The 14,218-nt window shown below is 33.5% G+C and overlaps 1 long non-coding RNA gene and 1 other non-coding gene across 3 annotated transcripts; both read left to right on the top strand.

Annotated features, from left to right (window-relative positions):
- The first annotated feature begins 10,242 nt into the window (after nt 1-10,242).
- Nucleotides 10,243-13,772, top strand: LOC127802899 (uncharacterized). 2 transcript variants are annotated; one of them, XR_008023360.1, is made up of 3 exons: nt 10,251-10,583; nt 10,741-12,035; nt 12,329-13,772. It is a non-coding gene; the product is annotated as an uncharacterized LOC127802899 (long non-coding RNA). The 2 variants fall into 2 exon arrangements; XR_008023359.1 differs by lacking the exon at nt 12,329-13,772 and having other exon boundaries at nt 10,243-10,583; nt 10,741-11,871.
- Nucleotides 12,770-12,861, top strand: LOC127802920 (small nucleolar RNA R24). Its single transcript, XR_008023370.1, has one exon. It is a non-coding gene; the product is annotated as a small nucleolar RNA R24 (small nucleolar RNA).
- Nucleotides 13,773-14,218: the final 446 nt, after the last annotated feature.

The raw sequence follows: 14,218 nt of genomic DNA, 5'->3' as shown, positions 1-14,218 counted from the left end.
TTTGGATGAACTGGTGCAAGGTATCTTCCAAAGATCTCCTATGAGGAGGTTGGTAAGTATTGGATGAAGAACCTTGATTTTGTTGAAAGGTATGTTGTTGTGTAGGGAAGGGAGGTTGAGAATGATTTCCAGAATCATTTCTCCAAGAAAAATTGGGGTGATTTCTATTATTGGGATGGTATGAATTGTAGTTCTGATTATTCCCATAATAGGCTCCACTCTGATTTTGATTTTGTCTCCCCTCAAAGTTATGTGAATGATTGTTATTAGTCTGCCCATACAATACCTCCTTGAAAGCAGGTAGGGTAGGACATTCTTCAGTTGAATGATCTGTTGCATCACACACAGCACACTTTACTTCCACTTGATTAACAGATTGCACCTTTTTGGGTTGCATGTTTTCAACTTTCTTTGTTAAAGCAGTTAGTCTTGCATTTAAATCGTCACTCTCACTCAGTTGGTATCTCCCTCTAGGTTGTGGATTTTCTCTTGAATCAAGAGCAGATGTTGGACCAACTTCCCAGTTCCTTGTATTCTCAGCCAATGTGTCAAAGAAGTGGAAAGCTTCTTCTGGAGTCTTCTCATAGAATTCTCCATTGCACATTGTAGAAACTAGCATTTTCAATTGGGGAGTGAGTGAATCATGAAAGAAACTGACCACTCTCCATTGCTCAAAAGCATGGTGCGGACAAGTGTGAAGAAGGTCTTTAAACCTTTCCCACGCTTGCGCAAAATTCTCATTTGGTTTACAGGCAAAGTTCATGATTTGTCTTTGAAGAGTAGCAGTTCTGTTGGCAGGGAAGTATTTTTTTAAGAAAGTTGTTTGCATTTCTCTCCAAGTTCCTATAGATCTAGGTGGGAGAGTACTTAACCATATTTTTGCCTTATCTTTCAGTGAGAATGGAAAGAGTTTTAATCTTATGACATCCTCATTTGCTGTATGGTCCATGCAAGTGCTACATACTTCCTCAAATTCTTTCATATGAGTATATGGATTTTCAGAATCCATGCCATGAAAAGTTGGCAACAATTGGATTGTGCCAGGTTTGAAGTTAAACCTATGATGATTGATGGGAAGAATAATGCATGAGGGGGTTGTCTGCCTAGGAGGATGAAGATACTCCCTAAGGGGTCTGATCATCTCCTGATCAATGGGATCAGGGTCACCGTGGTCACTACCACGTGCAGACATGTTCTGTGGAAGTGGCATGTTCTCATTGTGTTGAGACATGAGTGACTGATTTTCTACAGTTTTACCTGACCTAAGTATCATACACTATGCAAAAATAAAGTAAAAAGAAACAGAGTTACTGAATTTATCAGGAGATGCTTCTTCTTATATTTTGTTTTTCCTTTTTGTTTTTGCCTCAATCTCCCCGGCAACGGCGCCAAAATTTGACTGCACTCTCACCCTGCAATTAAAACACAAAACAAAACACAATAAAAATTTTATATTTTATTTATTTATTTAGGCGAGAGGTTTATACTCGTCAGTGTACGAGTGCAGTTGTAGTTCAAATTTAAATTTATACTTTCTGGATAAGTCCAGGTCGTCCACTGAGAGATTTATTTATGGCAAAAAAAAAAAAGAATGTCACACACACGCACACGCATTTAGATGGATTGATAACATGATTTTTTATGATTTTTTTAGATAACAAATACTAGAAAATAAAACAAGACAGAAGTTGAAAAAAATACTAAACGTGAGAATATGAAATTGGAAAGTACTTGAGTTAAGACAATTTCAGTGCCAACCCGTTGATTCCCAAATATTAGCATAAAAGATTAGCAACATTAATTTAATTTCAGATATGAGGATTTGTTATTAAATGCAATTAAAGATAATGATAGCTCTAGTTTAAGCAATCCCCATACATGATATGCGGGATTCTAATTTAAGAAACTACCATAAATTCAATTACAATTAATACACAAAACAACTAAATTAATCATCCGGGTTTGGGTATGATAGCGTTTCCAGTTCTAGTAACTCTCATGCGTGACATGAAAGCTCTAAGTTAGGCTTACGCTCCAATCCAAACCTAGTGATTTTTCAATAATCAAAATACACTTATATTGAAGTTTAAACCAATGTTACTCATTTAAAGCGTAGCTTTCTTTGGGAATCATTGGCGTTAGACACTGTCCTTGCCTTAACCCAAGATTAGATTTAGCTACTCATCTCTATTAAATTAATTGACAACAATTTAAATGACATAATTTAAATAACAGAATTTAAATGACAGGAATTAAAATAGAAGAAACTAATCGGCCATTTAGGCGGTAGATAATTAAAATACAAGAATTAAAATTGCAAGAATTTAAAGGCAAGAAACTAACCGTCCATTTAGGCGGTGAACAATTAAATGACAAGAATGAAAATTGCAGAAATTTAAAGGCACAAATTAACCGGCCATTTAGGCGGTGAATAATAAAGTAATAATAAATGACATAAGAATTTAAAAGAAGAAATGAAGGAAGTAAGATCACAAGAGAGAATACTAAAGAAAAGGGGAAAGAACAAGAACAATTCTCAAAGAGAGAATTATAAGGAAACAACTAAACTTTGATTCAAGAATAATAATCACACTTACAAATGCAATCAAGTGATCTATTTATAGGCCACAAGATGCAATACAAACCACACAATTTCAATTATTCAACTAGACATAATTATATCTAATGGGCACTCACACACTTAAAGTTAAATGGATTTTAGCTATAATACACACCTAATATTAAATGGATTTTAGCTAAAATACATACCTAATAAAGCATTCATAAAGTTAAATGGATTTTAGCTATAATATCCACCTAATAGTTAAGTGGATTTTAGCTAAAAAACACACCTAATAAAGCTCTCACATAAAAAATAAAAATAGATTTCTATAAATTGATTTTTAATCTTCATTAGGATTAAAAATAATCCTTGGGCCTTCTCCAAATAATATCTTCCATGGGTTGCTCAAATTGGGCCTTAATTCTTCATGGGCTTAAATTCTTCATGGACTTGATTTCTCCATGGGTTTGATTTCTTCATGGACTTGAATTCTTCATGGACTTTAAGTCTTCATGGGCTTTAATTCTTCATGCCTAAAAAAAATAAAAATAATTTAATATTATTAATAAATTATATATTATATATATGTATTACACATGGCACATATATATATATATATATTATATTATATTATATATATTACATGAATGCATATAATGATGTATATGTATTATATATAATTTTATATATTATTATTATTATTATTAAATTTTACTTTAAAATTTCATTTCATTCATTTTTCAATTTAAACTTGCATATAACCATAAAATATATATTAATATCTAATTTAAACTATTTTTAAGATCAAAAGAAGGATATAATTATAACAAAATTTTTATAAAATTAACCACTAATCACGGAGGGAGGTCGAAATGATATTTTTCGGAATCTTTGGGAATGCAATGAAAAGTATAGAACTTATAGGTCGCAATAGCAGTATTGGGAAGCTCAAGGGCTTCAAGGAAAGGACCAAAAGTTTAAAATGAGAAAAGATAGGGGTCAAAGTGCAATTTTCAAAAGTTGAAGATGGAGCAAATCTGCCATGGCCGACCAAGCTTTCTCTACCACCTCCCATCATCGAATTCGGCAGTGAGATACTCGAGGAAAGTGGCCTAGGATGCTCTTGGGTCGAGCTTAGGCCGACATTGGCCAAGGTGATGACCAATTTTGCATGATTTTCGACTGTTTTGTGGCCGAAATTTCAATACGTTGAATCTGTGTTTGGTGGCGTTTTTGGACTAATCTGGGGCAGGTAGAAGCCTCATGGAGGTTGGATCGACCAACCATGGGCATTTGGAGGCTCGGGGTTGCCTATAAATAGAGATTTTTGAATTAGCCGAATAAAGTGAAAAATTAAACTCTCAGATCCTAGAGTTTGGGCAAAAATTGAGAGCAACGGATAAGGGGATTTTTTTTTCCCTGTCCAGAGGATCATTCCTGTGAATTCTGAGCAATTTTCGTTTAGAGATAAAGGAGATATGGAGCTTCGTCGAAAAAACGAGTTTCGCCGAAAAATGTGCTTGAGCAGTCTGAAAATGGCTCCATTTGTGGATTTTTTGGTGTCATCTTGTAGAGGGCGAAAAGACGAAGCCATAGGTTCAAACGAGGAGTTAATCGGAGGTCGGATGAAGGAGATATGGCCATTAAACCAAAATGCGTAGGAGTTGGCCGGAATCTGGAGGTTGAAGACGATCGGCGTGTGCAACACACTCTCCAGCTAGGCCCCGGGAGTGGGCGCGCGTGAGCTAACTTGTTTGGGCAAGTGAGGGCGCGTCCGGACTCCAAAAATTTTGAAAAAAAATTCTAAATTCCTCTAAAATCGATATCTAGGTCCTGTAAAAAAGATTTGGATTTAGAGTTCTCGGTGTCTCGATTCTAACACCAAAGAGCCTCGTTTTGCATGAAAACGCACTATCCGGGTAAGTCCAGTATTTTTCCTTTGAAATTCATAGTATATTATGAATTTTTGTGGAGTTGGATTTGAGAAAATAGTTTCAATGGTATTTATTGGGATTTTTAGAAGGAAAAATGAAAAAATGGAGTTTTTAGATATTTAGTGATAAAATATCATTTTTATGATTGAGGTGATCAAGATGATATGATTGGTGCAACTTTTAAGAGTGGGCACGAGAATCGAGGTCGGGCACGCATATCGAGGCGATGCACGCTTTTCGAGGAAATGCAAGTTTATCTCAAAAATGTGAGTTTTTCCTATCCTACATGATATGATTGTTTATTATACATGATATTTATGAAAGATATGATTGCTTATATATGCATAATATTTACGAAAGATATGATTTATTTTGTCATATTACATGGAAAATCGTGATAATTGTATGGCACGATATTATTGTCACATTGATAATTGTACATGGGAACGGGATGTCGCCCTAGAGTGTAGCCGTAATTCCCCTAGGGCAATGATGGAATAACGTTAGGCTTGTCCTACAGAGGTTCGGGATTTGCCTAGGATTCCATGCCGGGCTGAGCCTGGGAAGTTACACTAAGGCAAATGTTTGTTCATGTATTTGCATCCTGCATTCACGTATCATGTTTTTAAACCCTTACTAGAAATTTCATCTTCTAATGGGTTATGACCCTGGAACATTCCACCTTCCAGTTAGGACTTGCAGATATGGCAGGGAGATGATTGAGACGTAACGGCACGTGATGACGTGACTGATGAGTTTGGCGAATTGTCCCTTTATTTACTTTTTCATGAGGAGTCAAAATATATTATTATATTAATGATCATGTATAATTGTTATGGTTTAATGTATTTTTGAGGTATCTTTAGATTGTATCAATTGAGGTACTTAGTTGTTATCTCTTGATGATGAGTTTCCATGTAATTAAGTATTTAAAAATGTAATTGTAAGAATTCTTATTTTATGATTAAAGTGGATTACGATTCTGTACTATATCAGGTTTCGATTTTAAGCTTCCGCAATTATAATGTTTACCTGTCTTAACTTATTGATTCTTATTTAGTGTGTTGAGAAGGTAAAACAGGATTGTCGGGAAATGGTTTATATTGAAAAAAAAAATTTATTCCCGAAATTACTAAGTTATTTAATGCTCAAAAAAGCGGGGCATTACACACCTTATATGAGCATCACATTTTCAAAACACAAAAATTGTCTTATCTATCAAAGAAGATTGAAAAAACAAAGTTTGACATCTCTAAAAAATGATCCCCAAAGAGCTTTTAAATTGGTGTCTTGTATTGATAAAATGAAGTAAAAATCCTTCAAGAAAAAAACAAATCATATGTCAACTTCATAAGCTATTTTACTTATGCCTATTGACTGACCATTTTTTATCTTTCAATCGACAAAATGATAGTTCCTTAAAATTTGATGTTTTGCCTTAATCTGTTAATCAATCAGTTTTGATCTGTCGACTAACAAAATGATAGTTTTTTAAAATTTGATGTTTTGCCTTAATCTATCAATTAATCCAAATGAATCTATCAACCAACAAAATGCTATTTACCAAATCTATCAATCATTTGCTTCAAAGTTGTTGACCATCAGAAAGCCTACGCTTTCATGTTTTGCATTTTAAGCCTTTGTCTATCGATTGATCCTCTATGATCTGTCAACCGAAAGAATGCTTTGCAAGATGGTGTCGAAAATTCTTTCCTAGACTGCTGATCGATTTTTGAATTTTAACTAATTTGTTGACTGATGCCTTGCATCTGTCGATCATTTATGTTGCAGGAATCCCCAATGCCTAGTTTTTTCACTAATCCAAAGTGCTCTTCCCACTACCAACGACTATATTCTTACAAGATCTTATCAAGCATTATAAATAGAAGTTAGATGGATAATTCAAATGAGCGAAGTAATCATTGTTATCCAGAAAAATACCCAAAAAGGGGTGAATTGGGTTTTTAAAGAAATTTAATAATTTTTAGCTTTTTTAAAAACTCTTAAATTTGTAATTTTAATATGTGGTGATTGCAGTAGGATTAATAACAATAAAATCACACAACCACAAGGAACAAGAAAAAATTATAGAGGTTCGGCTCTAAAGAATCTAATTCTCTCTTTCAAGACTTGGCTTGAGGTTCCATTAGGAAGAATCAACACTAGTTTTTAATTGGAGTTAAAATCAACATACGATCCATTGTCTAAACAAGAATTAATAGCATACTACTAGCAAATATAATCCCCTCACACGACAAATGAGTAAAATAATTTTCTCACACAACAAGTGAGTAAAAATAACAAACTTACAACTAGAAACAATTACAAACAAGTCACCAATTGTTGAGAATTCTACCAACCAGCACACTTTCAGCATTTCAAACATTTCTCACTCTTATTTGAATGTTTTGTCAAGTTTGTTCTCCACATTGAACCTCTATACTTACCCTATATATATATCTTCTAAACACATTAGCAATTAAAGAAAATGTTAATATGAAATTTAAAATTCAAAAAATGTTTAGACTTTTTCAAACAATAAGAAAACATGTCTCACCTTTAATTTAAAATAAATTTATTTTTTACATGAAAAATCAAAATTTGAAAATTCAAATATAAGTCTGCGTTCTCTCTACTTTTCAATTTTCAGTTTTGAGTTTTGAATTCATTTTCAATTTTTTATTTTGGTAGTCTATTTTTAGAAAATTAAAAACGTGTTCTCTTTGTCATTTTAAAAAACTATTTCTCAAAACAGAAAATTAGAAAACGCGTTCTTTTTGAAATTTTAAAAATAATCTTTTAATGATATTTTATTCAATAAATTTGATTGTTCAATAAATTAGAAATATTTAATGTTAATATATTATTAAAAATATATATACATTTTAAAGTTAATGAATTTTGTAATATTTTTTCTCATTCCAATAATAAAATATGAATGAATAAACAAATAAATGTGTTTTAAGTTTAGAGTTTTTTTTTTATGAAAACACTCAAAACAACTTTTTGTTATTTTGAGTTTTCTTTACAATTCTTTTTTTCTTTTCAAAAATGAATTTTTAAAAATAGTAAAGAGAAAGCGTTTTCATTATTTTAGAAAATTGAAAACTAAAAATGACTTGAAAACAACAGAGAAAACACATCCTAAGCTTTTGAGACATAAATGATTAAAAACTAGAAAATATGTCTAAAATCAATTCTCCTTTAATTCAAAATAAATTTACTTTTTGTATGAGTAAGAGAAAACATGTATCAAAATAATTCTTCTTTAATTCAAAATAAATTTACTTTATACATGAGTAAGAAATGCATTTATCAAGATATGTAAATTTAAATATAAACTTTTGAGACATAAATAATCAAAACAAGAAAACATGTCTGAAGACAATCCACCTTTAATTCAAAATAAATTTACTCTTTGTACCCATTTTTAATTCAAAATAAATTTATATTTTACATGAATAAAAAATACATTTATATCATAAAAATATTTTTGTTATCATCAAAATCATATTTACTTACCATTGAGCTTAACAATCATATTACAAGCTCTTAAGTGGTTATTCATTTTGTGCTTCGTTATTCCATTCATTTCTCTCTTCAAGGCTTTGCATTAAACCTTGTAAAATTTTATTTTCAAGCCTTGTATTCACTTGTGATAAGAATTTGTAACTGAGAGATTAGTATCTTAGACTCTTTCATCAATTGTATCAGTCTCTATCTTACCTAACTTGTAGCTAGAGGGCTTGCTTATTTTAGACAAGAAGTTTGTATTTCCTAACTTGTTGTTAGAGAGCTTGTTTGTTTAAGTAAAAGGTTGTAATATATAGCTTGTTGCTAGAGGGTTTACTTGTGTAAGCAAAATGTTATAAATTTCTAACTTGTAGTTAGATAGTCTTTCCGGAGAGATAGGAGGATTATAGTGGATTAATTGAAAAATCCTTTTTACAAAGCATTAGCTCCTAACCGAAATTCATCCTGCAAATAGTCCACAGTTGGAAGATAATCCTTAGACTTCAACCTCGAGACTTCATCAAGGAAATCTGCAGCTGAGGGTTTATACCAACCCTAATTCAAGCAAATCTTTCTTGGTGGAACAAAAGAGACAGTTAGGGCTGTGTTACCGTGTGGAGAAAAGTTTAGCCAAGGCCACCAGTGCAAAAAACAACTACTATATATTGAAGGACTAGTGGAAGGAAGAAAAGAAAAACAAGCAGGGATTGGATAAGGAATAGTGGCCAAGTGTTGAAGTTTCTTAGGATCAAAAAACCTCTTAAAGAGGGGAAAATTTTCACGACCCTAAGAATATATTAGGCATAATATGTTTCATGTAATAGTTAATGTTATACTTTATAGCTTTGCTTGCTAGTACTGTTTAGTTGTAAAGTCTATGTATAGGCTTGCTCTTAGAGAATTAGTTATGTTGTGGAATGATATTTTGAATTCAGTCTTATCTCTTTACATTTTACCTCTTCTGACCCCTTTTACTTTCCTTATATTTCCTCTATTCTCTGTCATGTGTAGTTTTGTTTTTTTCCCTCTAATCAGTCCTTTCCTTTCGTAATTCCTACCCTAGCGTAACCTTAGTCTTCTAGCAATACATAGCCTTGTAAAATGGGAGGAAATTGAGTGTGTGGGAAAGCATTTTGAAGAAAGATGGTCATCTCCCTAAGAGCTTTAGTGTTCTCTTCATGACATAATTTCAAGGCTTCATGTTCATTGAGAAAGGCAATTTGAGGAGTTATCCTAGAAGCCCCAAGAGCCTCGGAAGGAAAAATCTCCCAGAGTCTGGGATTAGGCTGGCTATCGACATCAAGACCCTCATTGTTGTGCCTGTTACCTATTGCTTGAGATCTTGTGCAAACCATTTTTGTTTTCTTAGGATTTTTGAATGTTTCTCATATATGGCACTAATTGTTATGGCTCAAACACAACAATAAATTTATTTACTAAGAAAATCATCATCAAACTGTTTGATATCTGCAAGAAAGAGAATGATTAGAGGGCGAAGGATTGTCCTTGCAAATACTCTGATACTTAAGTCAAATACTTGAATTTGCTAAAAGTTTATAAGTAGTATTAAATTTAATATCATAAGCGTATTCTTTCTAGAATGAGGGCCTATCTATTTATAGGTGAGAATGAGAGTTCGTGATAAGCATTCTTAGTATTCTAAAATTAAGTAGAATTAGGACTTTTATGGATAATATCTATCCTTTATGAAATTTTCAAAGAAAATTTTGAATGTCAAAATCTATCATGTTCATGTTTTTTGTTTTGTTCAGGACTTTCCCATGATAGAGTTTTTGGGAGACCATAATTGAATTTTGAGTTGTATGCTAGTTTACAACATATTTTAGTATCTTAAAATCATTTTTGATTTCTGGGAGACCAGAGTCTCCCTGTTTCTAGTCTTCTGAGAGACTAGAATCTTCCAACGGAGTCTGTGTTCAAGAGATGCCTCAATCTCTAAAAAAAAAATTCATTTTATGCATTTTTTCCATCTTGGTTTGGGCTTCACATTTTGTTAAACTTTTTATCTTTTTGTGAACTTTTCCCCATAACACATCACAGGCGATGGATAATTCTAGCAGTTATCAACGTTACATTAGAATTGCTCCTCATGCTTTTTTCCAAGTTGTTCTGTTTGACTGAATGATTTTGCCCCAATCATTTAGCCATTTTGCACATTGCAATATATATATATATATATATATGAAGGAGAGGAGGAGAGAAAATAAAAGATGGTAAGAGGGGAGGAACGAGAGAGACGGATCAGGTCAAGGCGATCCATAGGACTAGGAGCCGACCCGAAGGGGTCCGACTATAAAGTGTCAGGGGAGACCTCTCGGTTTCCCTAAACCCTAGCTTCGCCTGTCGCCTCCTCTTTCTCTCTCTATTTTCTCTCACCTTCTCCCGTCCTGCCAACTGCCGGTCAAATGCACAATGATCCGACCTGTCAGATCGACGATCCGGCGTAGATTTACCTTAAAGCCGGCCCCGAGCTTCCCAGAAGCGGTCTGGGAGCCGAGATCTGGCTAGCCTCAGCCGCCGGCGACAGCTTGCCGGAGCAGTCAGACCCCAAGGTAAGCGATTTTGTCCTTTTCTGCTTGTTCCCGATGATCTTTGGGCTCCGATTTATACATATATATATGTATATACTTGGCACATGTAGGTTCTTTCAAAAATTAAAATCCAGATCTAGTGGGATCCCACCGTTTGATCTTTTTGGTTTTTGGGTAGGTGGGTCACAAGGCCAAGACGACTCTGATGGTCGGTTCCGATCATCGGAATCTTGCATGGACGGTGACCGGCGATGCCCTTCCAGAAATGGGATCTTTTCACCAAAAGTTAATATTTAGATCTAGCCGTTGGATCGATTCGGTTTTTGGATATGTTAAACCACCGCAGAGTGAGGGAACATTATGACCGGCTCCGATCAAGTGAATCATTGGCCAGCGGTGGATGACTGTGACCGGAATCCCTAGGATTAATTCTTAGATCTGACAGTTGAATATAGCCATATAGCCCCATTTTGGTTATAGTGGTCAGATTCTCGAGGAAGCAGGCCGGCGGCGAGGTGATTCCAGCCCTGGGTTTTTCTGGATTGAGGGGTTTTTGTGCAATTAGGAAAAAATTTTAAGGTGCTGAAATAAAATAAAGAAAAGCCTGGTGTTTGCTGTTGGTTTTGTGCAAGTTTTTGATTTTTGTGAAGTTTTGGAAAGGTTAAGGGTCTTGGTGAAATTAAAAAATAAGCTAGATAGTAGAAATAATAAATATTTGTTTAAAATTATATTCTTTATTTTGTTTAAGATAAATCTATCCCTATAATATCCAAACCCAAAGACTATGACCTGACCCATCGCATTACGCATCGGGCATTCTGCAAATGGAAGGCGGCAAAATCATCACTTAGGGCTAAGTGATGAAACTCATTTAGGGCTTCTTGCTTCGGTGAACTGTTGCCCTGTGCTTCCATTCTGATTTCATATCTAAAGTCACGTTGTCGATGCACCTCACATGACTCGCATATTGTAACTCCCTCTATTCGAATTTTAGTTTAGTCTTAACTTTTCTTTTCCTCCATTCCTCCCCTTCATTGAGTGTGACTATTGTTGGCAACCTGAGGCTTCTTTACTCTCTTGTATGTAACTCAGTTTTTCTTCTTGGGCTGTGTTGTGTGCTCAGAGTAAAAGGTATGGCCTATTCTCAGATTTGGCATAGTTGAAGGTCCAAGAAAGTTTTGGTTCTGTCTGTCTTACAAGCCTGTGCTGGTTTTAGATTGGTTACCTTTCGTTTATTTTATTTTTGTGTTAAGTGTTACACAATCTAAACATTTTACCTTTCAAAGAGAGGAAGCTCTTTACTTCTTTATGTGTGCTTCGGTAATTTACTTGTAACATGGTTAAAATCACTACAATTTGAAACCTTCAAAGTGCAATCTTGTCAATTTCCAACTTGTTATGGCGAGGGAATAAGGCAAATAGAGACTTCAGGGAACGAAGGACCTTTATGATTGGATACGCTATTCATGTGAGGTATTTTCAGAATGATATTTCATCAAACTTTTGTGTTTTTTTTTTATTTGATAAGTTATGGAATGCACAAATTAATCATTGAAGTCTAGCTTGAAAACCTCCCAAGGGTTCTTTTATACATCAAATTAGTGAATTTCAGAAAATAAAGCTTTTGATCCTTTGGTGATAACTTGTTATTTGGCATCTAGACAAACATCTGCAATGATTTTCAAATCAATCAATCCTTCAATTTTCTTTTGGATTTGGAAATGGTGGTTGTCTAAGGTTACTAAATGTATGTGGCTCTATATAAGAGTCAACAGCAGGTGCTGGTCAATGGCAACCTGTCTGCCGCTTGGAGCCAAGATTAGATCCACCAGTTGAAGATCCATGGAACTCACTGTTGTTTCATGACACAATATTCTGGTTATACTACAATGTTTGTTTTAAATTCTGGTCTTGGTGAGCAATTTAGAAATTAGGAATTTGTAACTTGTTGCTGTTTTTGGGGATTATGGAATTTGTTTGTCTCCTTGTCTTTTGGGCGGCGCTGTGCTTGCGTACGTTGCATATTATTACTATGGCACTCAGTCAGACACGGGGGTTTTGTTCTCAAAACAATAACAAACCACCTTTTGCATGGTGCCTATAAATAGATGGCTACTTTTCACGATTGAGGTGTTGCTTCTTCTTGAGTGTTTCCTTCAAATTTGAAGTAGCAAAATTACTCTTTCAACTCCTTGTATATTCTTCTAAATGCAATGATGAATAAGCTAACATGTAAGAAGATGCCATTTTATGTGGTTTCTTCCATGAAATTTTTTGTTACGCTTGGCTTCTGAGCATTCGTTGTATGCAGTTTGTAATTTGTCTTCTACATATGGTTTGGTGTTAGTTTTTATCGTATCCTATTTGTAAGTTTGTTTTTGTTTTTCCTTTTTCTTTGCTGGAGTTTACCCTGGCTCTTTTTTATTAAAAAACCGAGTACTTTTGGGATAAGGTTTAGGTGCGTGCCTTGTGTTTATATTGGGATTGATTGCATATTCAATTTTTTAAATTATTCTGTAAATTCTTTCATGAACAACCTTTTTGGCCCGCAAAATTCCTGATGTTTTGGGCCATGTTGGAGTTGATTTTCTGTTATTTGTAGCTGATTATACCCTGATTTATGAGGAATTTTGCAACCCCAAGAATTCAACCCCAAAATTCTATGTCATGACAGAATTCAATCCCAATATAACAGAGGTCATTCTGATTTATGAGGAATTTTGGAGTTGAATTCTTGGGGTTGCAAAATTCTATGTCATGAACACCCTGTTATTTGTAGCTGATTTATGAGGTCATTCTGAATTCTTGGGGTTGCAAAATTCCTCGCCTAGCTGCCAAAGCTTGCGAGGCATTGATGATGTGTTTGTTGTGAAAAAGAATTGCAGAGTGCTAGTTGGACAGCTTTATTGACAGCCAAAAGGATATAATTAGTTGTGAATATTGACTGAAAAGGTGAATGCTTGTGAACGCTTGAAGGGAAGTTTTTAAATTTTTGGGAAGATTGAGAATTTATATTTTCATGTTTGGTATTATTTTTTTAAATTCATTTTTAATCAACTTTCTTTTCAATTTTTTTTATTGAGAATGTTGGATTTTCATAAATTATGTACAGTTTTTAACAAATAGAAAAATTAAAACACTTTATTCTTTTATAATTTTATCGTTCTTTCATGATTATCTTCACGATTATTAGCTTCTTGTTCTGCTCTTCACGCAGTTCACACAGGTGAATGTTTTGTACATAAATTTTTTTAGAAATAATTAAAGTAGATGTTTATACAAATATATATTATGTATATATATACACATGTAATGCATAAGAAAAATGATGTTTTTTTGACTTTTTAAAGAAGTTATGGGTCTTAATATTTTATATATAAGAAGAAATTTATTATTTTTAAATAAAAAATTAATTAAGGTTAATTTCAAAAAAATAATATGAATTTTTAAAAATATTGTATTTAAATTAAATATATATTTTAATTTAATCAAACGTAGAATTATATAAATTTTTAAAATTAAATCATAAATCTTAACATGTTAAAAACCAAACTTCTCCATTGGCAGGATTATGCACAAGTTTTTAATTCCTTGGGCGCTTTCAGATTCAAAGGCCTGAACTTGAATATGCCTTCAATATCATTAACAATGAAGGT

This window comes from Diospyros lotus, chromosome 5 (assembly GCF_014633365.1).
Source record: "Diospyros lotus cultivar Yz01 chromosome 5, ASM1463336v1, whole genome shotgun sequence".
Classification (NCBI taxonomy): Eukaryota; Viridiplantae; Streptophyta; class Magnoliopsida; order Ericales; family Ebenaceae; genus Diospyros; species Diospyros lotus.
This window is presented reverse-complemented; position numbering and strand designations above follow the sequence as displayed.